This window comes from Bos grunniens, chromosome 10 (assembly GCF_055505025.1).
Source record: "Bos grunniens cultivar Pamir isolate PY7600 chromosome 10, Bosgru_T2T1.0, whole genome shotgun sequence".
Classification (NCBI taxonomy): domain Eukaryota; kingdom Metazoa; phylum Chordata; class Mammalia; order Artiodactyla; family Bovidae; genus Bos; species Bos grunniens.
Genome location: NC_141174.1, coordinates 55,749,786 through 55,776,677, shown reverse-complemented (window position 1 = coordinate 55,776,677; position 26,892 = coordinate 55,749,786). Strand labels below are relative to the sequence as shown.

The window sequence follows — 26,892 nt, the reverse complement described above, 5'->3', positions numbered from 1 at the left end:
GCTCTGTCTCCCAGCCATTTCTCTGGGCTATGACTGCAAAAGTCTACAGAACATCAAATCTTCTCCAGCCTTAGCCACAGCTGCCCAGAGGAGAACCTGTCTTGGGTTTCCAGTGCAAATATCCCTACTGGATGGGGACTTGGTATTAGGAGGAGGACAACTCAAGCATCCAATGGGGTTTCAACTAAATGAGTGGTTACCAAACTAGAGGAGTGGTATCCCTCAGCAGAAAATCCCCACTCCTCCCTAAGCTATGCTGATTGATAACTTTCCCTTCAATGTCCTCCCCCTTGAGAAAACAACCTCAAGCCATCATTTAATTAAAACCAGCCATTTTAAAACCTAAAAAGTAGAACGGATATCATCTTTCAATAAAAGGTGATGCTTTGAATACATTTATCTTAATAGAAAGTATCTTTATATTTTTTCTCCTGTTGACTTTTTTTTAATCATTTATTTAATTTGGCTGCACTGGGTCTCAGTTGCTGCATGTGGAATCTAGCTCCCTGTCCAGGGATTGAACCCAGGCCCCCTGCATTGGGAGTGCAAAGTCTTAGCCACTGGACCACCAGGGAAGTCCCTCCTGTTGACTTTTAGAATGATTCATGGATCAGTTCTTTGGGATACACCAGCTTAAATGGTTTTAAGGTCCCTGCTGCTGCTGCTGCTGCTAAGTCGCTTCAGTCGTGTCCGACTCTGTGCGACCCCATAGACAGCAGCCCACCAGGCTCCCCCGTCCCTGGGATTCTCCAGGCAAGAACACTGGAGTGGGTTGCCATTTCCTTCTCCAATGCATGAAAGTGAAAAGTGAAAGTGAAGTCGCTCAGTCATGTCCGACTCTTAGCGACCCCATGGACTGCAGCCCACCAGGCTCTCTTGTCCCTGGGATTCCCCAGGCAAGAGTACTGGAGTCAGGTGCCATTGCCTTCTCCATCAAGGTCCCTACTGACCCTTAAGTTACTTAAGCACAGCCCAGCAGGTGTTTTTAAATTAAAGAAAAATTAAGATGTTTGATTATTTGTCAACAATAAATTAAAAAAAACAGGATTATTGGGTCATATGGTAGTTCTATTCCTAGTTTTTTAAGGAATCTCCATATGTGGCAACCTAGAGGGGTGGGATGGGGTGGGAGATGGGAAGGAGGTTCAAGAGGGTAGAGATATATGTATACCTGTGGCTGATTCATATCGTTGTATGGCAGAAACCAGCACAACATTGTAAAGCAATTATCCTCCAATAAAAAATTAAAAAAAATAATCTGTGGATCATTTCACATATGCTCATCAACAAACAGATATACAAGCCCAAAACAAGAACAACAGGGAGCACTGTAGGATTAAAATGAAGCTTTCTGCTTTCCTGGTATAATTCCTAGGAAGATTAATATCCTGTCTAAATGCCATTCTACTCATACGTGATTCCAAAAAGATGTTTTTCTGGCTCTACAACAGAAGCAAAATCAGCTGTTTTAACTTGGGGCCCCAGAGTGTAACTCTCCAGTTGCACAGCTATTTATAACTACAGAGAAATGCTTGCTTCTGCCACATCAAAGTATGCAAGACCCCAGGGAAAGGTCACAACACATTGTTACTTGTTTCAAACGCACTGCCAGTTTAAGATTCCCTCAACCTTTGGGTGCACTTTCCTATTAAGAAAGCTCCAGAAACAAACTAAAGGGTTTCCTGGCAGGAGGGCTCTCACCTTACCTACATTCAGCAGATTTCCTAAGAATTCAAAAAGCTCGCCTGAAGAGCTGGATTCCACTTGGCTGTTTGTAGGATGATCTGAGTGATGCTCCCATGCAGATATGAACTTGCTCAATAAATATTTGCAGAACATTCCCTGCTTAGAAGCACCCCAGAGACTCTCCTCAGTCTTCTCCTCCCACCACACCCAAAAAAGGTCCACTTTTCCGGACGGTAGCCTGGGCTCTTCCACAAAGTGCCACGATCCGATGTGCTGTAACAAATGCCACGCTCTCAGACCGAGCAAGGCACACAAATGATTTCAGAGAACAGAGAGGTCGCTTCCTCTTAGAGAGATGGTGGTTGGCTGGATTTGAGCTGAACGCTTCAGGAAATTAACAAGGGAGAACGTATGTCAGGAAGCCTTTAACCGGGAACTAGAATGCCAGCTCCACTAGGGCCCGATCTTAGGGGTCTTGCTCAAAACGGTGTTCCCCACATCTTAGAACAATGCCAAAAAGTAAAGCTCTCTAAATATTTAAGAAAAATAAAGGAAAGAACGGTTCTAGGTCTATCACTGACTTAGCTATCATGTCATTCGCTTCACAGCATTCAACGACCTTGGATTAACCTAAGAACCAAGTCCAGGATGCCTAAAGGGGCAAATTTCTCCCCTCCACACTGAAGGGGAGAGGCAGACAAGACTCCACACTGTACATCAGAGACTGGCAAATGGGGTGCATGGAGAACTTCTTTCACCCTTCCTCACATCAGTCATGAATTCTTTAATTTCTACTGATGTCACAAAGCAGTCCTGAACCCAGCATGCAGAAGGGACCGAGTTGAAATTTCATTTAACATCTAATACTCGTGCCTACAAGAAGACAGAGCCAACACTGTGGTTGGGAGAAGTCCAGGAAATGCACCAGCCTGGGGCCACCAGAGAAATCACAGCGCTGAGTGAGGGGTCACCCACCAGCTGTGCTCCCCACCCCCAGACCCCAATTAGAGGGCAGGTGGGCCCCAGTGGGCAGAACCCCAGGACAGAACTGCCGGAAGAACACTAGCTAAAAAGGAGGAGTCCTTGCTTACTAACGTGACGGCACAGGACTGTTTACATGTCAGCATTTCCTAGTACATTTTAAAATAGGCTTCTTTAAATGAATGTAAACCAGGTTTGAAACCACTTTTCCTGAGCTCTCTGCATAAGCTAAAGTGAGATTCAGTTGTAAAATAAGAGGAAGAGGACAGTAAGAGAACCAAAATCTACTTTCTGAAGGTACCACCAAGAACATGGCTTTGGGGTTTTGTTTTTTGCTTATGTTATCACCCAATAGCAGTGTTAAGAATGCTCCAGAATGAAAAGAGAAAAAACAACTTCCTCCTCTGCTACCCCCTCAGCATTCAGCACACTGTTCCTCCCTCATGATTGCTGCTGCTGCTGCTGCTAAGTCGCTTCAGTCGTGTCCGACTCTGTGTGACCCCATAGACGGCAGCCCATCAGGCTCCCCCGTCCCTGGGATTCTCCAGGCAAGAACACTGGAGTGGGTTGCCATTTCCTTCTCCAATGCATGAAAGTGAAAAGTGAAAGTGAAGTTGCTCAGTCGTGTCCGACTCTTAGCGACCCCACAGACGGCAGCCCACCAGGCTCCTCCGTCCATGGGATTTTCCAGGCAAGAGTACTGGAGTGGGGTGCTGTTGCCTTCTCCGCCCTCATGATTACATGATTACAATAAAATGTAGTCAGTCCTTTGATTACAAAAGAATCAACTATTAGGGTCTACCTAAATGAGCTATCAGAAATATCTGTTTATGATCTACCTCAAGTTCGTTGTTTTTTTTTTTTTTTAAATTACAGTATAGCCTAAGAATCAAGGTTCCCTTTTTTCCATCTAGATACACAACAGTTCTAGCATGACTTGTTGAAAAGCCAGCCCATTCTCCATTGAATTAGTTTGTCTCTCTGGTGGAAGTCTATGGACCACTGATCTGTGGTCTGTTTCTAGATTCTCTGGGCTTCCCTGGTGGCTCAGATGGTAAAGAATCTGCCTGCAATGCAGGGTTCAATCCCTGGGTTGAGAAGATTGCCTGGAGAAGGGAATGACAGCCCACTCTAGTATTCTTGCCTGGAGAATTCCCTGGACAGAGGAGTCTGGCAGGCTACAGTCCAGGGGTTCGCAAAGAGTCAGACACTACTGAGTGACTAACAACAGTTTCTAGACTCTCTAGCCTGCCCCAGGGATCAAGTCTGTCTGCTTACAGGATGCTGCACTGTCTTGTATCTATGCCATTTCATAGTAAGTCTTTAAATTACATAGTGTAAGCCCTCCAACTATGTTCCCCCTCAATTATTTTGGCTACTCTAAGTCCTTTGCATTTCCATGTAAATTTTATAGTTTGTTGATGTTCTTAAGATTTTTTTAAATACCTTTCTGGGATTTTGATTGAGACTGTATTGAACCTTTAGGTTAACTTGGGGAGGGGAATCTCTTAATGTTAAGTCTGCTGCTGCTGCTAAGTCGTGTCCAACTCTGTGCGACCCCAGAGACGGCAGCCCACGAGGCTCCCCCATCTCTGGGATTCTCCAGGTGAGAACACTGGAGTGGGTTGCCATTTCCTTCTCCAATGCATGAAAGTGAAAAGTGAAAGTGAAGTCGCTCAGTCGTGTCTGACTCTTAGCGACCCCATGGACTGCAGCCTACCAGGCTCCTCCGTCCATGGGATTTTCCAGGCAAGAGTTCTGGAGTAGGTTGCCATAGTCTTCCAAACCTTAAACATGGTATCCATCTCCATTTTCTTGAGGGTCTATCAGAATTAAGCAAAAACATAAAATCTAGGGCATCTACCTTGTGTGTGTCAGGAAAGAAAGAACAGTTGGAAAACAATCTCTGCAAATTTACAACTTTACAGTTTCTACACGAGCTCTCCATGTGATGAGTTATATTGATGGATAAATAAAGGCTCAGGAATGCAATTATCAAAAAAAAAAAAAAAACAGCCAGATGCAGAACCAAAATACAGGTACTCTTTCTCCCTCAATTCAGGTTCTTCAGTCTTAGATACTGCACAGCTTGCTGAAAACTAGGAATCAAAGGGAGGTTTGTCAGGAGAGAGGATAACTGAGGAAGCAGTGTAAGCCGCACTACAGGACAGACACCTGCTCCTAAAGGAGCTCAGTGGGGCTTCCTTCCTCTTCCTTGTCCTCAGCCAAGCTCACAGGACAGAGGAGGAAGAGGAGGAACCACCACAAGAAATTCAGAGCCAGAAAAAACCCTTCTAGAAAGGCCCCAGCTGGAAAAGAGCCAGGAGAGGAAACGGGCAGGCATACTAGAGGAGCTCCACAGAGCACAGCCGCGGGCGCATGCATGGTCACCAGGATGCCTGGGAATTTCTAAGAAGGGAAAAGCTGAGGAGGAGGGCGGGCACTCTAATTTCCTTTTCACTCTACAGAAAAAAAAAAAAAAAAAAATCAGTTGCCTAAGGAGCTTTAGAAGGTGGTGACAGTGAGTAAATCTACTGCGCGCTTAAGAATTCTCTCAATGTACAAAAGCACATTTGGGTTAAGTAGACAAGTCCATGCTAAAAGGTGAAGTGGAGGATTCAAGCTCAGTGTACGATAAACACAAATCACATCAAGATATGCAGTTAAGGGCTTCCTTGGTGCTTCAGTGGTTAAGAATCCACCTGTCAATGCAGGAGACACAAGTTCGATCCCTGATCTGGGAATATCCCACATGCAGCAGAGCAACCAAGCTTGTGTGCCACAACTATTGAGCCTGCGCTCTAGAGCCCATGTGCGGCAACTGCTGAAGCCTTGTGCCCTAGAGCCTGTGTCCCACCACATGTGAAGCCACTGCAATGAGAAGCCTGCGCACCACAACTACAGAGTAGCCCCGGCTCACCGTAAGTAGAGGAAAAAACCCGAGCAGCAACGAAGATCCAGCACAGCCAAATAAATAAATTAAAAAAAAAAAAAAAAAAGACAGCTAGTTAAGTCCTTACTGGTCCCCAGTGCCTGAGGATGGTGAGTTCAGACCTCAGAATCACAGACACAGAATTTAGGGTCAATTCTGTGCAGAGTCAGGCCATTTGTTTTACTGAGTGGGTGCTTTTTATTCTCTAAATGTTTTACATTATCAGAGATTATCTACAGTAAACACATTACTTCTGAAATTAAAAAATAAATAAGATGTCTTAAATGGCTATGGAGGGAGTGTATCTACTCTGCTGCAGCTCCAAAACCAGCCACATAAATCCAGGCAACATGGATGAGCATGGCCAGGTCACGAGGTATGAAGCACTTGGCCTTGGAAGAATGAGCAGCTAATAGAGTGGTATTTGACAACACAGCAAAAACAGCTGTAAAGTAAAAGCCTTTCAGGCTTTACCATGTTACTTTCCTCCAACCCATCTCTAGGTTTTATGATATCTAAAATGAAAGGATTAGCCTCAAAGTTGTTACCAGGAATGCAAGAATAAGAAAGGGAGACAGAGGTGACATGAAAGTAAAGTCTAAGACCATTTATCACCCAGCTTTTATATTTCACACTGCCCTGCAATTTTACAAGTGGCAGTTCTCACAGCCTGCCTATGTGTTCATGTTTCCAAATTCCATCTCCAAACGTGGATGCAGAGCCATTGATTACGCCCCTCTGTCTCATCCTCCAGCTAAGCCAGAAGCCAAGCAACAGAAGACACAACAAGAGTTTTTGTGGATCAATAGAGTTGTGATAGGGGCTTCCCAGATGGCGCTAGTGGGAAAGAACCTACCTGCCAGTGCAGGAGATGTGAGACGTGGGTTTGATCCCTGAGTCGGGAAGATCCCCGGGAGGAGCGCATGGCCGCCGACTCCAGTACTCTTGCCTGGAGAATCCCACGGACAGAGGAGCCTGGCGGGGCTCCAGTCCACGGGTCACAAAGCGTAGGACACAACTGAAAGAACGTAGCGCGCGTGCTTGCAGAGCTGTGATAACAAACTGTTGAGTCCAGAGTGCAGTGAATTCCTTTCCGAAATTCATCATTTCAGGAGAGCCCAGCCATCACCGGCCCAGTGCTCCTTCCTGGCAACAAATCTGACAGCCTGAGCCTGGAATGACTCGTCCAAGGTCAGGCACCAGTGGGCAGCACAGGCTTGCCACCCTGGCTGACCCCCTTACCGACTGCTTTTCCCGTTATGTCACAAAGACAACCTTCCTCAGAAACATCAAAGCCTAAAAATCTCAATTTATATCCCCTGAAGGGGAAGCTGGCAATCCAAGCATTTGTTTTTGGCAACTCTGTGTTCTATAATGGCACTTAAGAAAAGCTGTCAAAGTTAGAAAATTCAAGCTACAAGGTCTTTTCCAAGAAAAACAGGGCTTGTTTTAAAAAAAAAAGAAAAAGAAAAAGAAGAAGGAAGTAAACAGCCTTGTAAAGGAAAATAGATCCCAAATTCTGTAAAGCTTCATGCAGCTGAGGAAAGCTGTGGTGATTATCTCCCATTCAATGCAGTACACTGTCCCATTCTTTTATTTAATATTTATTTACTCACTTATTTATTTACATGTGTCGGGTCTTAGTTGCAGCATAGTAGCATGTGGGATCTTAGTTCCCGGATCGGGGATCAAACCCGTGTCCCCTGCATTGCAAGGCAGATTCTTAACCAGGGGATCACCAGGGGAAGAAGACTGTTCCATTCTCGAAGGTGGAGCCGTCTCTCACTGGGCCCATCAGAAGCCTAGGACTAAGAGGGCAAGGCAGACCGCAAAGCCATGCCATATGCCAAGCTGTCTGCATCCCACACACCCTACTCTGTCCTAACCATGCTTCAGTGCTTTTCAGCCAGTGTCGTAGTACCTGACCCTCTATGGACATGATATCCATTTATTAGTTATCTACCTTGGAAATCAACCTCTCCAAAATCAGCTGTCAGAGTCATGAGATCCTTCCAATTACATCTTTAAAAACTAACTACGGAGCAATCAGAGTCTTCATTAGATACAGCATAAAATCATTTACCACCCTAAAATCCTGCTAGTAAAACTAGGTGCAATCAAAGAAAAGACAACCACTTCTACAGGTCAACCCACATCAATGGGGATGAATCCTGCTCACTGTGCCTCTTCCTTCCCAAGGATAATGTACAGTCACTTCTGTGACTTAGATATTCTGCACCACCGCAGATGGCTTTACAATGCAGAGAGTGGCTGAATCATGAAAAGCTCTAATCAAGAATTAAGGTTTAATAAAGTAGATACAGTGTATGTATATACATACATATACATACAGTGGAATATTACTCAGCCATAAAATATTGTATATGAACAATGCGGCTTCCCAGGTGGCACAGTGCTGAAGAATCTACCTGCCAATGAAGGAGAGTTAAGAGACTTGAGTTCGATCCCTGAGTTGGGAAGATCCCCTGGAGTAGAAAATGGCAACCTGCTCCTGTATTCTTGCTTGGAAAATTCCATGGACAGAGGAGCCTGGCAAGCTACAGTCCATGGAGTTGCAAAGACATAACTGAGCAAGCACTCATGCAAGCATATGGACACACATATATGGGAAAAATCGGTAATAGACTATCTTATTTACAAAGCAGAAATAGAGACACAGATGTAGAGAACAAACATACAGATACCCAGGGTAAAAGGGAGGATGGGGTGAATGGGGAGATTGAGACTGACATATATACACCATTGAGTCTATGTATAAAATAGATAACTAATGAGAACCTACCTTACAGCACAGGGAACTCTACTTAGTGCTCTGTGGAGACCTAAATGGAGAATTCACTTTGCTACACAGTAGAAACTAATAACATTATAAGTAACTATACTCCAATAAAAATTAATTTAAAAATTAAAAAAAAAAAAGAATAAAGGTTTTCCCAGGGCAGTCCAAGTACAAGCTTCATTTTGAGAAGAATCCATCAAAATCTCAGGGTGTTGTATGGTAGAAACCAATATGACATTGTAAAGCAATTATCCTACAATTTAAAAAAATTTTAATTAGAAAAGGCAAATGTACAGAGTACGAGAAATGGGTGAAGAAGACCAAAAAATACACACTTTCAGTTATAAAATAAGTTAAGTTCTAGGGATATAATGTACAGCATTGTGACTACAGTTAATAATACTATATTGCATATTTGAAAGTTGCTAAAAGGTAGATCTTAAAAGTTCTCATCACAAGAAAGAAAAAAAAAATCTAACTATATAAAGTGATGGATGTTAACTAAACTTACTGTGATGATTATCTCACAGTGTATACAAATACTGAAATCATTATGTTGCATACCTGAAACTAACATGTTGTATATCAATTATACCTCAAAGGAAAAAAAAAATGGAAAAAAAAAACCCACCTCAGGTTGGTATCCAAGCAACCCCACGGAAGGGTGACCCCCTTCAGCACAAGCCTAGCAAGGACGGAACTGACGGAAGTTCTCAATGGCCAGTCATGAATGTCCACCCCAGCCTTCCCCATGGCCTCCGCCAAAGGCTTGTTTGATAAATGCAAGCCGAGAGACACATGTGACCGGCTCAGGAGGAAGGGGAACAAAGGGGACTTTGTATAGTCCTGAGTATGCCATCCGATGGCCCAACCCACGTCCTTCAGCCAAATGGAAGCCAGGAGTACAGACAAATCTTTTCTTAAACAATGCATGGAGGGAAGCTTACCTGGCCCAGTCTCTCTCAGCCTTTTGAAAAAAGTCTGCTCACTGGGATGGTCTCTACCATGCCCATGGCACACTGAACCTTTATTTAAGCAGAATATATCTACACTTCCAAATGTACACAAAATGCCTTTCTCAGTGGCACTATTAGTGAGGAACAGAAGTGCTTTGCCAAGAATGCAAGCCCCCTCAGGTTCCCAAATTCTCAAGATCAGGTTCAGAAAAGATGGCTTGTGAGAACTGTCTTGAAACAATGATATCTTTCTTCTGCATCTTTAACTGCTCAAGAAGACTATGCATGTTAAATAGCAGGACAAAGTTACTCAATTGAAGCAAAAATTCCTTTCCCAGTAGTGCTCCCTCAAGAAGGAATGTTACATTATGTTCAACTCCAAGTAAGAACTGGTAGAGCTTTGGATGGCCACAGCAGAAATTCCAGGTCTTTCTCAGCCATTTCTAAGGATGTTTTGTTAAACATAATCTTTCTCCCCTTACCTTGTTTTAGGTTTGCCTTCTGTGAGCCTGGCTGTGTTTTGGCACCATGAATACAAAGGCAAGTCAGGGACTTCCCCTGTGGTCCAGTGGTTAAGACTCTGCACTCCCAGTGCAGGCGGTCTAGGTTCAATCCCTGGTCAGGGAACTAGATCCCACGTGCTACAGACCCTGCATTTCACAACAAAGATCTAATGTGGTCAAATAAATTTGAAACAGCAACAACAAAAAGGCAAGTCAGACTGCCCTTGCCCAACTGAATCCCCATTTAATCCACAACAAAGGTGCCCTCTTGTTTTATGACACAGAGGCCAGCCACAATGCACCTCCCTGTATAATGAGCAAACGAGAGACAATGAATATTTGGTTCCCCAGTGAGGTCTATGGCACCGTCTTGGCCAGGAAGTCCTACTACACACACTTTAAACATGAAAAAAAAAAAAAAAAAAAAAACAACCCACCAATGGTTACCACCCATTGGGACATTCATTCTTCTAACTTTCACCAAAATTGCAATTTTGAAACAATGTGAGGAAAGAATGTTGAAGGAATGACAAATTTTAGCAAACTAAACTTTTCAACCACCTTTCTCTCAATTTCAAAATATGTTTGCTTAAAAGAAGCCTGGTTTCAAGTCATATCCAGGCCATTTCTCTATTCAAGTTTTTAAGTAAAAATAATGTCTGAGAGCAGAAAGATTAGACTGCAAATACAAATGCAGGCCCAGGGGGGAAAAACTGTCAAGTTATTCCTAGAATCTTCCATGAAGTTAGCATGGCATGTCTGTAATTCTGTCTTAATAGGTACTAGAGCAAAGATCCAATCTTCTTTCACTGGTCATATCATCATCAATGACTTAAGACTCCACTATATTCCATCAATACATTTCTTTTGTTTAACAGTAACCTTTAAACAGCTCTCAGAGCCTATTAACTCCTTGAATGGTTTTGCCAAATTTCTCTTAACAATTTTTCATCTCTTCCACCAACTTCTCCCTACTCTTCCTAAAAGGTAATGCTCAGTAATGAATATTTATCCATAAAAAGAACTGAACTTTAGGGGGAAAAAATCTCCTAGAAAGGATAAGTTCTGTGGAAAAGATTTCACCAGGTGTTGGGGGTCATTTGACATCAGGATGCACCTTGTACTCCTGTGAAGTATACTCAGACAGAGGTCAGGCTTGTGGCCATCTCGGCTCTCCAGGATACAGCCACCAACCCAGAAGCATATTTAAAAAAGAAAAAAAATCTCTTCAGGGAGATGAAGGCATTGTCCAATAGCTTATCACACTTTGTTTCTTTTTAAAAAATATTTTCTTGGCTGCGCTGGATCTTAGTTGCAGCACACGGGATCTTCGATCTTCACTGTGGCATGAGATCTTTAGTTACGGCCTGAGAACTCTTAGTTGCAGCATGAGGGATCTAGTTCCCCCATTAGGGATCAAACCCAGATCCTCTGCCTTACTGCATTAGAAGTACAGAGTCTGAGCCACTGGGCTACCAGCGAAGTACCCCCAACACTTGAAAGCAAGTCTCTCTTACCTGAACTCAAAATTGTTGACCACTGTGTATGTTTAACTCCAACAAACTTGCCAAGCGGCCCTTCTGCCAGAGAGTAAGTAGCCACTAGTCAAGAAAGGACAGGCACAGTGACCGTGGGGGGACTGACCGCTAACCTGGAGGGAGCTTGAAAGACTCAAAAGACTCAGCACTAAAACTGCACCAAAAAAAGGTGTGAGGACCTACTTTGTGGGATTCTACAGTTCTCCTCAAATCACTCACTCGTGCACCACAGGAGTTATGAAATGACAACAATTCTGAATTATCAGGAAACATGTTGTTGTAGCACATGCTTGAAACAAAAAAGCAGAAGAACTATTTAGACAGATTTCCAAAGGGTTTTAACTGAATTAAGTTCAAGAGCTTTCAAGGGTAAGAACCTATTCTCTGAATGAAAAGTTCACACAATGTGAAATACACCTCATCCCACAATGAAGCTGGATAAAAGAAGGGTAGAGACAGCGTTCTGTTTTCACATTCAATAGTTAACCCTTCATAGCAACTTCACTACACTGTATGATTGCTTCGTATCATCCCAGCTCCTTGCAAAGCCAAAGGCCTTCCTGTCACCTCACCCATGCAGGGTTTGTGCACAAGCTTGTAAGAAATTTCAAGTAGTTACCGAAGGTATAAAAAATAAATAGCCTATCAGCCTTTTAATGACCTCAAAGACAGAGTCTTTTTAACATAATCTCATAGGCCAGTGGATGATGCTAGGGGCTGCTCCACTGTGCCAAAAAAATGCAAACACAACCATAAACCTACATGAGAGATATTAAGAAAAGCAAGTTCAGGTTAGATAGAAGAGCCAAAGCATTTACTTTAAAATCTAATTCTGACTTACATTTATAAGAGGTATACAATTCTAGACTGAATTTCTCAATTAAGACACAAAGCTGGGGATGTTCTTAGTTTTCATACAGCAAATTAAAAGCCATCAGGACTTGGGCATCAGTAAAGAAGGACCAGGTGATGTAGAATACAGAGAAGAACCCACAGCCCATTACCAAAAGAAGAAATTATATGGATACTGGAATGCAGTTCTTTTTTCTTTTTATTTTCAACATTAATATGCCTTCTCAACTTAGCTTATGGTTATATTAAGCTGACTATGGGGTCTCTGGCATAAAACCATTCTCAGGAAGAAAAAAAAAATCATCCTGTGATAAGGTTTTTGAGTGACCTGTGGCTACTTGAGTTCTGGGTGGCTGCAACTTAAGGACAGAACTTCGTGAAATCATTTCAAAGTCATCAACCCAAAGATAAGGCTAGACCTAGACACAAGCTTCTTCCCATCTAAGGATGCAGGAGCCATTGATTCATAGGAGGGCACTTCCAGAAGGAGCTGAGAAAAATACTAATAGGCTGTGAGTGACTCACAGTCATTCTAAACAGCCCTCCTAACAACCCAATTAAAGATCCAGCCATTTAGCCTAATTTTTTTCACCTCCATAGGTTTAATCTTCTTAGAATCAAGTACTACGATCTCCAATAGAAAACAAAGTAACCCTCACTTGTGATGCCCAGATATGTTGGGGAGGAAGTAAGAGAAAAAAACACAAGTGCAGAGATACCATCCACAGACAGAAGAAATACCAGAACTCCTCTGTGCTCAATAAACACTCATTCATTTATTCCCCCAAAGAACTTTTACTGAATCCCAGGTATGCCCTCGACACAGGGGATGCGGCTAGGAATAAAACCAGTACCTCATTTTTGAAAACCAAAATTTCAACACACTGAGGAAGTGCGGGAACAGTCCAACACTAGAGAAAAAATCATAGCCCAGAGGAGGAGCAAATCACCTCCATGTGAGAGAAGGAGACAGAGTCAGAGGTTGCTTCACATCATGGGGAACACAGGCAGAAATAATGAAAATAGAGCACAGAGAATCCTCCTTATTTGGCTACAGAACATTGTTCATTTTACAAGTATAATTAAATGAAACATTAATGAGTATGTGTGTACTCAACAATAACAGGCAAAACAACTAGACATTAGTCACAATCCATAGAGGTGATTCACATAATTAAAAAAAATTAGACCTATGCAAATCACAGCCCCATCCTTAGGAGGAAAGGCATTAGTAGACTAAATACACAAATGTATAGAATCAATATTCCATTGCCAGGGAACAATCAAGCAGCGATCACACACAACCACATGGGAGCAGAGCTTCTCAAACCTTAATGTGCACACACACAAGCTGGAAGCTGGGGTGGAGCCTGACAGTCTGCATTTCTAATAAGCTCCCAGGTGATGCAGACAGGGCTGGGCCCGTGGCCCACTCTGAGTGATGCTCAGTTCTGACTGAGCATCCTAGACATCTACATAGGGGGCTCATAAACGAGACAAATTCCAGTCCTCATCTGAAACCTAATGAGCAAGAATCTTAGGAGATGAGGTTCCCTGTCATTTCTCTCTAAACTATAAGGTGGTTCTCAAGTGCAGCCAGACTTGGGAAATCAGTCACATAGACTTTTTGTATACCGCACCCCAAGAAACAGGTCAGTTCTTTTCTGTACATAGAAAATGCCAGCAGCTGTAGAAGACATCCATGGAGATAATGAGTCAGAAAGAGGAAGCCCAGCTAACCTGACCAGGCTGATCAACTTGACCATCGTGATGCCTAGAATCACAGCCTCCACAGGCTGACACCTGTCGTAGAATCTATCTTGACCCTTTTCATCCACTATAACTATAACCAAACTATAACCAAAGCTAGTGCTTAGATCATTATCTCTTTAGCTTCATAAAACACACCAAAGAGGAAAAGGACTTTTTCTTTGTTTTTGCCTAAAAATTATAGATAAGGGGTCATCCATGATGAAAGACTGGAAAGAAACCAAAAGACAAACATGCAATTAACCAGCCCAATGCCTCCAGGCTCCAGTCTTGAAAGGGCTCTTCAGCCACACACACCCTCACTACAAAGTGCAATTCTTTTAATAAAAGGGACTGAGTGGAATGTAGTCTTTCAAGGCTTTCATGCACAAAATCGCTTCTAGAAAAAAGGAAAAGTAATCGTTTACCGTCTCCAGTGGAATGGGTGATAGACCCGGGTCCATCTGAAACACCAGCATTTCATGTTTCTCTATGTCCACTTTACATCTAAGGAGACATTTCTGTTCTATGTATTCAGCCTCTTGCTCCCAATTTCTATCCATCTCATTAAAAGTTGTAAGCTATAATCCCCTTCTCACCCCTGCTTACCCTGGCAGAGGGCAGGAAAATTGGAAAATCTTCAACTAGGATGAAGATGTTCATAGCAGTACTAGTCACAGTAGCTGAGACATACAAGCAACCTAAAAGTCCATCACCATATAACTGGATAAAGAAGATATGGTACATACGAACAATGGAATATACCTCAGCTGTGAAAAAGAATGCCATCTGAAATAATGCCATCTGCAGCAACATGGATTATTATGCAGCAACTACAGATTATTATGCCAAGTGAAGTAAGTCATAACAGAGAAAGATAAAAACCATATGAGATCACTTCAACGTGGAATCTAAAATACGACACAAATGAACTTAAGTACAAAACAGAACGAGATTCACAAACAGAGAACAGGCTTCTGGCTGCTCAGTGGGGGAGGAATGGATTGGAAGCTTCAGACTGGCAGATGCAAACACTTTCTATGGGATGAATGAACAACAAGGTTGTGCTGTATAGCATAGAGAACTACACTGACTATCCTGTGCTAAATCGTAATGGAAAGGAACCTGAAAAATAATCTATATATGCATTTTTTAAAGATGTGGTGTATATACACAATGGAATACTACTCAGTCATAAAAAGAAATTTCTCCATATGCAACAACATGGACGGACTTGTAGGGTATTATGCTAATGAAATAAGTCAGGCAGAAAAAGTATTTATAATATCACTTATATGTGGAATCTAAAAACCATAACAAACTAGAGAATAAAAAAACCCTAGTAGATTCACAGACATAGAGACAAACTAGTAGTTACCAGTAGGGGGTGTGGGGGGTACAAGACAGAGGTAGGGAGAAAAAAAGATTATTATGGGATTATATGAACTCATGTATGTGAAACTTTTGAAAACTGTAAAGCACTATAGAATTTAAAGAACTCTTCATCCAATTTTTTTTTTTAAGTGTTGTCAGTTCAGTCTCTCAGTCATGTCTGACTCTTTGCGACCCTCTGGACTGCAGCACACCAGGCCTCCCTGTCCATCACCAACTCCTGGAGTTTACTCAAACTCATGTCCATTGAGTTGGTGATGCCATCCAACCATCTCATCCTCTGCGATCCCCTTCTCCTCCCGCCTTCAATCTTTCCCAGCATCAGGGTCTTTCAAATGAGTCAGTTCTTCGCGTCAGGTAGCCAAAGTATTGGAGTTTCAGCTTCAACATCAGTCCTTTCAATGAATATTCAGGACTGATTTCATTTAGGATGGACTGGTTGGATCTCCTTGCTGTCCAAGGGACTCTCAAGAGTCTTCTCCAACACCACAGTTCAAAAGCATCAATTCTTTAGCCCTCAGCTTTCTTTATAGTCCAACTCTCACATCCATACATGACTACTGGGAAAACCATAGCTTTGATTAGATGGACCTTTGTTGGCAAAGTAATGTCTCTGCTTTTTAATATGCTATCTCAGTGGGGTTCCCTGGTGACTCAGACGGTAAAGCGTCTGTCTGCAGTGCGGGAGACCCAGGTTGGATCCCTGGGTCGGGAAGACCCCCTGGAGAAGGAAGTGGCAACCCACTCCAGTACTCTTGCCTGGAAAATCCCATGGACGGAGGAGCCTAGTAGGCTACAGCCCATGGGGTCGAAAAGAGTTGGACATGACTGAGCGACTTCACTTTCACTAGGTATTGTAGTCAGGGTCAATAAGCAAGGCCATGTCCTCCTCCTCTCTATTTAATGCTCTGGGGAGAAAGATCCAAAGCTCCCTCAACTATACATGGATCACATCACTCAAATGAGAAAAAGGGGGATGGGGGAGCAGCAGCTTGCAATTCCTACCACGTGCCACACACAGCATGTTCATCTTTCTATCTTGAGTCCTAGGAAGGTAACTGTATAAAGAAATGAATGACTGGATAAATAACTGGAAATAACAGGATGAACAACATCCTGTCCTCCAGGACTTCCATTTTCTAGCTGGAAGACCAGACAGCACAGTGTAACTGCAAGTGCAGTGAAGGAGGTTCAGGCTCAGTGGCAGCTAGGAGGCGATGAGGCCTGCGTCAGGACTCAGGTCTTCCCATTCCATGTCACTTGCTCTGCTTTAGCCCATGTTGCGTTCTTGGAAACAGATGTCAAAAGCCTTAGAGGAACAGAGAGGGAGGAGGGCTCAGCTGGGAGTGGAGTGGCTGGGGAAGGCGGCAGGATGGGGTGGCATGTGACGCAGGCTCAGGCGAGGAACCAAACTGCCTGGCTGTCAGGGGCCCATCACTTGCACAGCTGTCTTGCAGCAAATCTGCTGGGAATCGACTACCATTTACTAGTTCAATAAGCATGGAGGGGGGATGGGGAGTGGAGGTGAGATGGGGGAGGAGACAGGGCAATGTCTTTTCAAATGTATGTATTTTTTCCTCTTTTAAAAAAAAAAATTTTTTTTTATCCTTATCTGCTAGGACTAGGAAGGAAAGGACAAAAGCCTAGGATAGGAAAGAAATCAAGATGTTTTTCCCCTCCAACCAAAAAAATACACCATGGGGACAGTCAGAGGTTCCTGACAATTTATCCCATCTGTGGAAGCATGACTCTCAAAATGGAGAATCACCCAGAAAATCTCCTATGGGGCCTGAACCTCTGCCATGTAATGATTTTTCCTTCTTAAGGGAATAAAGGTTAACAGAGTGCAACCTTTTTTCTAAATAAGGTCGCACAGTCCTTTTCGCAATCAGATACCTGCTCTGAGAATTAACACATCCAAATCCCCTGCTTGAATGGACATCTCCCTAATCTACTTCTGGAGAGGCGCATGCTTTTGTTTAAAACCCCCAAGACCCTGCCAGCTGAGGTCCAGCCATAAGCAGAGACTGTAATTTAATTTTGCCAAGAGCTCAGGACCTCAGTCCTAGGGAGAATCAGCCCTTAGTAAAGGCTCCAGGGCTGAGGCACACCCCCCTCCCCGGCCATGCCCACCCCAACTATGAGGGAACACACAGACCCAGGGGGTCTCAGGGCCCTTGGGATAATTGAAGATGCTAACTACAAACACTGAGGATCAAAATGCATGTGACACCTATTGGCCGGTCTGCTGTCCCTTGGCCTCCTACCATTTGTCTTCCTGGAAATAAAGGAATCCCAGTATTACCCTGACAGAGGGCAGCTGCACACCTAATTCAGGCAGATCTAAATGCCACCTTCCTCACCAGGATCCTCCCTTCTAGCAGACAAGCAGGCTCAGTGCTGTTTACTTAGACGTTTGATTTAGCCACTCTGTGATGGGCCTTATAATGTGGGAGAGTAAAGGGGTGATGCTGGGTAGATATGGGAGAACTTTTGGTAAGGCAAGCTTAGAACAGATTCACTCCAGACAATAATATGCTCAAATTCAACCTATACTTGTAAAAAAAAAAAAAAGCCAAGGGTAGATGGGAAGACAGTTACTTATTGTACAAGTATTATGAGCCAGACATGGGGATGGAGGCTTTACCTGCATTATCTTGCTTAGTCCCCTTCTCACAGCAACGCTACCAGGTGGATGGGTTCCCAGCATTTCACAGGTGAGGAAACTGCAATTCAGGAGCTCTCTAACTGGCCTGCACTCATGCAGCCATTAGATGGTGAGGTAACATTTGAACCCAGATCTGGGTGACCCGTGTCGGGCAGTATGGCTCTGCCCTCTGACACAATCGAAGATTCTCAGATGAAAGTTTACTGTTGAGTTACCAGTGCTGCAGCTGGCCAACAGCAGTTCAGAGATCAGACTTCCCAGATCATGGTTTACACCCATGAACTGGACCCTCCAGCTACAAACTACACACATCCTAACCCAGCGTCCCAAAGGAGGCAGAAGGGAACACAAGGCAAATGCAGACTTCTGATCCTTCTTCTACCCCAACAGGAAGGCACAAACAATCCGAGTGCTCCAATGTCACACAATGAGAAGGTGGCCAGAGCATCATCCTCGGCTAGCGCACCCTTTCCAAAGCACCACCTCAAATCACCAGAGGCTTCAAAAGTGGCCATGTTCTCTGTGATTACACAAATTCCACCAGAGGGGCACTTACCCTGGTAGTCCAGGGGTTAAGAATCTGCCTGCCAGTGTCGGGGATACGGGTTCTGTCCCTGGTCCAGGAACCAACATCCCACATGGGGTTCCTGAGGCAGATGGTCAAATGAGATACGAGAGAGGGGAACAACCCAAGGACTCTTATCAGTCTGGAGGGTTTTGAAGTCAGCACAGCATCCTGAGTCACAGAGGGGAAAAGATAAAACTGTGATACTTATCTACTCCTTTTTAAGTGGGAAAGTATATAAGATACTTCAGACATTTGCAAAAAAACACAGTAGTCTCACCTGTAATTGAAGGAAAGCTCAATCACTTAGCTAAAACTTGCTAATCCTGAATTCCTCCTTCCTGGAAGATGTTCAAAGTAAATGAACCACCACTACATTCTCAGAGGGTTTTTTGTTCTTTTTTTTTAAGATCTTTCTGATGTGGGCCATTTTAAAAGTATTAAATTTGTTACAACGTTGCTTCCGTTTTATGTTTGAGTTTTTTGGCTGTGAGGCATGTGGGATCTTAGCTTCCCAGCCAGAGATCAAACTCACATCCCCTGAACTGGAAGATGAAGTGGTAACCACTGGACCACCAGGGAAGTCCCTTCAGCGTATTACTTTTCATCTATCCTAGCTCTTCTCAAAACCTTATTCTTCACATTTTCTGGACATCTTTGTTTGCATCCATCAGCCTCACCTTCCCTTCCCACACCTTCCCCAACACCTACTCCCCATCACAACCACCACCAGATCACATTTATCCAGCATTTCTACATTAGATACAGAGGATCCTATAAAAAGAAAGTCATGCTTACTTGGCCAAAGCCCCTTCCTCATACAAAAATACCATAGGCAGAAAATCAAATGATGCTCTATCAGTGTCTTTAAAACTTAAGAACATATTAACAACTCAGAGAAGCTTTTGCTGATACCAAGATACAAGATACAAAGATACAAAACAAGGGATTAAATTATTAACATTCTTCTAGGAGAGATGGACAAATGGCAGCCCACTCCAGTATTCTTGCCTAGAAAATCCTGTGGACAAGGAAACCTGGTGGGCTGCTGTCCACAGGATTGCACAGAGTCGGACACGACAGAAGTGACTTAGCATGCATGCATGCATTGGAGAAGGAAATGGCAACCCACTCCAGTATTCTTGCCTGGAGAATTCCAGGGACAGAGGAGCCTGGTGGGCTGCCGTCTATGGGGTCGCACAGAGTCGGACACAACTGAAGTGACTTAGCAGCAGCAGCAGGAAAGATGGACTGTCTCCAAATCTAGTTGCCCTAAGGCTGTCCATAATTTTTACTCAAATTCAGGCATAAGCACAGCCTGAATATATGGCCTGGGAATATATGGCCAGGCATATTTATTTTTCCAAGCATCTGTCTCTGGGATGTAGTGAAGGTCTGCCATCACAATTCTTCTGATGACATGGACAAATGTGCTCTAAGTCATGCAGTGATAACCCCACAAATAAGTTAAGGCACTACAACTGCCTGGAACAAATCAAAACACTATTTAAGAAAAAAATGAATTCATAAATCAGTTTAATCTTTATAACAGTTCCTTTTTGAAAAGGGCAACATCCTTGAGGTCAGGGGTTGTGTCATATTCCTTTAAATGTTCCCCCTCTCCAATATTTAGCAGGATACTGGGTAGAATAGTCAAGACGTACTGTTACTCATGAGTATTTTTGAAACCTCTATGCAGGTCAGGAAGCAACAGTTAGAACCGGACATGGAACAACACACTGGTTCCAAATAAGAAAAGGAGTACGTCAAGGCTGTATATTGTCACCCTGCTTATTTAACTTATATGCAGAGCACATCATGAGAAGCACTGGGCTGGAGGAAGCACAAGCTGGAATCAAGATTGCTGGGAGAAATATCAATAACCTCAGATATGCAGATGACACCACCCTTACGGCAGAAAGTGACGAGGAACTAAAGAGCCTCTTGATGAAAGTGAAAGAGGAGAGTGAAAAAGTTGGCTTAAAGCTCAACATTCAGAAAACTAAAATCATGGCATCTGGTCCCATCACTTCATGGGAAACAGATGGGGAAACAGTGGAAACAGTGTCAGACTATTTTTTTGGCTCCAAAATCACTGCAGATGGTGAGTACAGCCATGAAATTAAAAGACGCTTACTCCTTGGAAGGAAGGTTATGACCAACCTAGACGGCATGTTAAAAAGCAGAGACATTACTTTGTCAACAAAGGTCCATCTAGTCAAGGCTATGGTTTTTCCAGTAGTCACGTACGGATATGAGAGTTGGACTATAAAGAAAGCTGAGCGCAGAAGAATTGATGCTTGTGAACTGTGGTGTTGGGGAAGACTCTTGAGAGTCCCTTGGACTGCAAGGAGATCCAACCAGTCCATCCTAAAGGAGATCAGTCCTGGGAGTTCATTGGAAGGATTGATGTTGAAGCTGAAACTCCAATATTTTGGCCACCTGATGTGAAGAGTTGACTCATTTGAAAAGACCCTGATGTTAGGAAAGATTGAAGGCAGGAGGAGAAGGGGACAACAGAGGATGAGATGGCTGGATGGCATCACTGACTCGATGGACATGAGTCTGAGTGAACTCTGGGAGTTGGTGATGGACAGGGAGGCCTGGTGTGCTGTGGTTCATGGGGTCGCAAAGAGTTGGACGCGACTGAATTGACTGACTGACTATATTTCACTTTTAAAAGTACTTTCCCCCCTGTTTTTTTATCTTATTTTGTATCTTATTTTACTGACCCTAGACTGCATGTTGCTATGTTGTTTGCTTCTTAATAAAAAGTGGGATCAACAGCTCTAGGGGTCAGCAAGGTCAAATATTCAACAGGAAACAGCGCATAAAGTGGAAGAAGTTTGAAGCAGAATAAGCGTTAATCAAAGTAATATTGCCAAGGACTTCCCCGATGGTCCAGTGGTTAAGAATCCTTCTTCCAATGCAGGGGAGACAGGTTTGATCCCTGGTCGGGCAACTAAGATCCCATGTGCTACAACTAAGACCCAATGCAACCAAGTAAGTTTTTTTTTAAAAAAAAGGTAATGCTGGCCACAAACTGAAATGCCCAGAGCTCTAAACAGCACATCTTTCCCACGTGGCAGTCTCCTGAGTCTTGAGTTACATCTACAAGGAATCCCATGATTGCTTAATGAGCTGGGAGCAACCATCCTAGGTCTTAAGAATCCCACAATCAGTCCAAGAGCTTACACACCTGATATTCAACACCATGCAAGCTAACCAGACCCAAGCAGCTCAATGTCAGAATCCATGTCAGAAGAGATCATGAAAAGAAGAATGCAGCGGCGGCAGCCTGGATCATCATCTTTTGCATTTGTCAAACACATGTAAACAAGAGATTTCTCCACATCCTCATCGATCCTTTCCACTCCTACATAATTTGGAGACAGGCAGGACAGTCAGATGGAGTCAAAGGGAACTCAGGGTTCACAAGGCTTTTGTAGTTCTGTCTCCAGGATTTACTCTTGCCACAGGGCAGAGAGGATGCTCTGTTCCTGCCTCAGGCAAGTTTTTCCTATAAGTGGGTTCTGAGGACATCAGCCTTTTCACCTGCATTCAGGAGCAAACCCCGCAGAGAACAAGAGTGCCCACTTCAGGCAAGTCCCAAGTACAAAGAGCACCTGCAAACCAGACTTCCCTTTAAAGGAGGGTGTGGTCCTCTTTACATGCTCACCTCCTCTGGGAAACACAGATTAAATAATACAAGCTCAATATTAACCAAAGGGTCGCGGCTAAGATTAGTGTAGGACAGAAAGACATCTTGTGCTTTCTGACGTGATATACTGAGAAAGGTTCAAAACATCATTTATGTAGCATTCCTGACAGAAACACATCCAATCATGAGGAATCTCCTAGTGAGGAATTATCATACAAATCCAAATTGCAAGGAAGTAACTGACATTTTTTTAAGAGTGCAAGTCAATGCCATCAAACACAAACACACACACACACACACGCACAGAGGCAGAGGGACTGTTTCCAATTAAAAGGATGACAGAGATGTGACAACTGAATAAAATCAGCACGATCCTGGACTGAATCCTAGGTCAGGGGAAGAGTGGCCATAAAGGATGTTATTGTCTTAAGTAGCAAAATTGGGGCATGAACTGTATATTCAACAATAGGACATCAATGTTATACGTCCTCATTATAAAGCAACTATATTTCAATGAAAATTAATTTGAAAACAATTTTTTTAAAGAAAAAGATATGCAGATTGGGGAAAATGTTATGTATGTTCTGTTTTACTAACTAAACTATAGTTACAAAGAGGAAATGTCTTTGTTCTTAGGAAAGACATGCAGAAGCTATTTAGAGGTCAAGTGGCTGACATGTGTAACTTCAAATGGTTCAAAAAAGATAATAGGCATCAATATGGAACAATAAAGCAAATGAGGCAAAACAGTCATAATTGATGAATGAAGGTTAGACTATACAGGAGTTCTTTTGTACTCTGGCAACTTTTCTGTAAGTTTATTTTAAAATAAAGCTTTTTAAAACAACATAAATTCAAATTCCACTTGCAAAGTATTTCTACAGTAACACTGGTTGAATAAGGCAAGGCCCCCATCCCATAGGAAAAGCACCTGTCACCATCCACCCAGCCCCAGACCCAGGTGATGTGCCCCTCTTCCACCTCGAAGTCAATATCTGGCCAAGCTCAACCATTGCGATTCATCTCCCAGGAATTTGAAACTGAGCCAGGAAGAGGTGAGAACACTGAGCAGAAGAGAAGGCAACTTCAGGTACGAGGGCTCCGCATAAAGAGTGGGCAGAGGAGTGGGTCTGGTTTTGATGAGGAGGACGTGGTGACACAGGACAGGACTGTCTCAGAGCACGAATGAGCACATTGGTGGTTATGTCTCAGGCACACAGCAATCCCTCAATACAGGCTGGCTGCAATCAGCAATTACTGGGCAGAAATGTCTCAGAGCACGAAAGAGCACATTGGTGGGTATGTCTCCGGCACACAGCAATCGTTCAATAAAGGCTGGCTACAATCAGCAATTGCACTGAACAACTCCACAACTCCACCCCACCCCCGCTTCATTTTAGCTACCTCAACTGTGTCTGTTTCTTGGCAACAGACCATCAATACAACAAGATTAAGAGTCCCCATGAACTCCTGCCCACAAAGGTAGACTGGGGAGTGCAGCCACCCACCCCTCTCCTGCTCCCAAGCTGCCGCCCTGTTTCCACCAAAGAAGGGACGGCTCCTTCTATTCTCATACCCACAGCCTCTTATCCAGGGACAAACTGGCTGCAGCAAAGGGTGCAGCCTGTAACAGAGACCACTCAACCTCTACCAGGCACGACACACTGTGGCAAACAGCCAGAAGGAAAAGACCTGGGCCTTGACCAGGCAGGAAACCTGGATCCTTGTACTACGAACCGCAGTGAAAACCTGGTAAGTTACCTCTCTCATCTGACCTGCAGGGAGACAGAATAATGGTACCCAAAGTTGTCCACGTCCTCATCTCTGTAACCAGTGTGCATGCTACCTTACATGGCAAAATGCACTTTGCAGATGGGATTAATTTAAGGACCTTGAGGTAGGGAGATTTTCCTGGATTATCCAAGTGGGTCCAGTGGAGTCAAAAAGATCCATAAAAGCACAGAACCGTTCCCAGCTGTGGTCAGCGGAAGATCAAAATGTAGCAGGATTTGAAGATGGAGAGAAACAAGCCAAGGAAAGCAGGTGGCCTCTAGAACCTGAAAAAGGCAAAGAGATGGAATTCTCCTCTAGAGCAGGGGTCCCCAAACTCCAGGATCTAATGCCTGATGATCTGAGGTGGAGCTGATGTGATAATAATAATAGGAATGAAGTACACAACAAGTGTAATGCGCTTGAATCATCCCAAAACTATCCCTACCCCCTGCGTGGTCCATGGAAAAACTCTTTCACAAAACCAGTCCCTGGGGTCAAAAAGGCTGGGGACTGCTGATCTAGAGCCCCCGGAGGAACAGAGCACTTGATTCTAGCCTCCTGAGACTCGTATCAGGCTTCTCAGCTGCAGAATTGTAAGATCAAATAGATTTATGGTGTTTTAAGTCACTCAGTTTGTGGCCATGTGTGACAGCAGCACTAGAAAACTAACAGGGACTTTATTCCCTCCTCTGGAAATGAGAGGGTTTTCATCCTTTCTGAGAAGTGGGGTCAGTAGAACTCCTGGGGCACCCCTGGAGAAACCTTGGCCCTTGACCATAAGTTCTCTGAAGGTAAGTAATTCACAAAACCAACAACCTCCATGTCAGATGGAATTTATTTAGTATCATCCGCCCTTGTTTTGTGGGCTTCCCAGGTGGCTCAGTGGTAAAGAATCTGCCTAGCAATACAGGAGACTCAGAAGGCATGACTTTGATCCCTGGGTCTGGAAGGTTCCCTGGAGGAGGAAATGGCAACCCACTCCAGTATTCTCACTTGGGAAATCCATGAACAGAGGAGCCCCTGGCAGGCTATATATAGTCCAGAGGGTGGCAAAGAGACAGACACAAGTGAGCATGAGCATGCATGCCCTTGTTTTGTATTTTGCCACTAGAACTCATTCTTTTTTTAGTAATAAAAATAAAATGTCTCCCAAGTTACTAACTAATTGGCAAACCCCAGGGGCCCAGAACACCAGCATCCACATTGTATCCGCTTGATCAGTAAACATTCCCCCAACAACCACGCCCACCCCAGAGGACTTTAGCGCTGTCTCAGATCCAGTAGTGAAATCACCATGGCCGCCTTCCAGATTTCTGAGTCATCTTCACCACTGCAGGTCCAAGCAGCAGCAGCTGGATTTTGACCTCAAGGCACCAAAGCCCAAACCCAGCCCTGGAAATTCAGCTGCTGCACAAGGCCCCCCAACCCCCACCTCCCTTCTCTAACATCTTCCCTATGCAACTGCCCTGCTGTCTCCTGGGAGCCATGCAGCTGGCTGAAGGAGATGCTGCCAAGTGTAATCCATGGGTGTAGTGATGCGCTCCAGCTACATCACGGGAGCTACTTAAACTGATTGCCTCTGTTCTCAGGAGGGTGTTTGAGGGTATTTCTTATCACGGAAATATTTACAATGAATGAAACATCTGGGGAAGACAGCTACTGTCCTAACTCTGATGCAGCCTCACTAGAAAGGCCTATGACAAACCTCGTGGCTGTAGTGAAGACGGTAGTTTTTTTGAGCAGAGCCTATTTGTAGCTTCCACTTCTTTATTCTCCCAAGAGCTGGAGAGTGTGTGTGCCCCCTGCAAGTGCAGTTCCAAGTACAAGAGGTCAAAGTCCATCAGAACAGACCTGGGAACAAGGAGCTGTTGTTCCTTCTGACAATCTTTGCTGCATCTATTCAAAACTGGGGCCACCAGGGGGGTTTCCCAGGGGGTCTATTCAAGTATAGAGATTATCACCTCTAAAGCAGAGAGCACCTAGATACCAGGGACTTGTACTGGCAATGGTTCTGGCCCAAAAGGGAGTCTGTTCTAAGCACCGTGGTGCAGGAGTTGGCCAGACAGGGTGCCGGCTGCTCTACAAAAGGAAGAAGCCTGTTTTAGGGTGGGCAGGCCAACAAAGCTCAGCCACGGGGAGTCTGATCACCTTTTTATCATCCTGTCATCGCCCACTCCAGTTAAACCAAGATCTGCCACAGATGCCTGCCAAATGACAACGCAGGACCATGGCTCTGCCTTGGAGGAAAGTGCTCCTGAAATGTCACACAGTCATTCTGGGTGCCCGGGAGACCCCGGCCACAGACAGCCCAGCACGGCCACAATAATCTGCCCAAGAGTCTCCCTCTGAGCAGGGGCAGAGGTGGGGAACTGGAGAAGGGGGTGAGCCCACAAATGCCTGGGCAGAAGGCAGCCGCCTCCAACCTGACCCACATCTTCCCTCTCCCGTGTGCTGCAACACACGCTCCGGAGCATCCATCAACAGCACCACTGTGTACAAACAGAACGAGAAAGATGCAGAGAAAAGGAGCCTGCGGGGAGGAATCGGCAAGTCCGGAGGTGAGGCCTCAGAGGCTGAAACATAGAACCAGAAAAGACATCCTGGCAACCTTGCTACTCAGAGACTTTGTTTGAAGCCCTAGAAACTCCTAAACCTGGCATGGCAATAATTCTTTTTCAAGTCCTCTATATATGAAGCTTTCAAAATGACAAATTTTCAGGACTAACAACATTCTGTGCTAGTGACAGCTCTTAGGTCACTGGGCACCTAAGAGTATCTGATCTTCTTAAAGGTGAATTTTTAAAGGTGCATAGCTTCTGACCTCAAGAGTCTACAG

The 26,892-nt window shown here is 44.1% G+C and overlaps 1 protein-coding gene across 37 annotated transcripts in view; it reads right to left on the bottom strand.

Annotated features, from left to right (window-relative positions):
• The window catches only part of TLN2 (talin 2), a 496,882-nt gene that overhangs the window by 374,289 nt on the left and 95,701 nt on the right, over nucleotides 1-26,892 (bottom strand). For 7 of the 37 annotated variants that reach the window (XM_086321351.1, XM_086321334.1, XM_086321339.1 and 4 more), the window contains exon 3: nucleotides 9,838-10,005. The exons of the other annotated variants lie outside the window; for them this stretch is intronic. The gene's annotated coding sequence lies outside the window, so the exon portion shown is untranslated. The remainder of the gene's footprint in view (nucleotides 1-9,837; nucleotides 10,006-26,892) is intronic. 37 annotated transcript variants of the gene reach the window in all.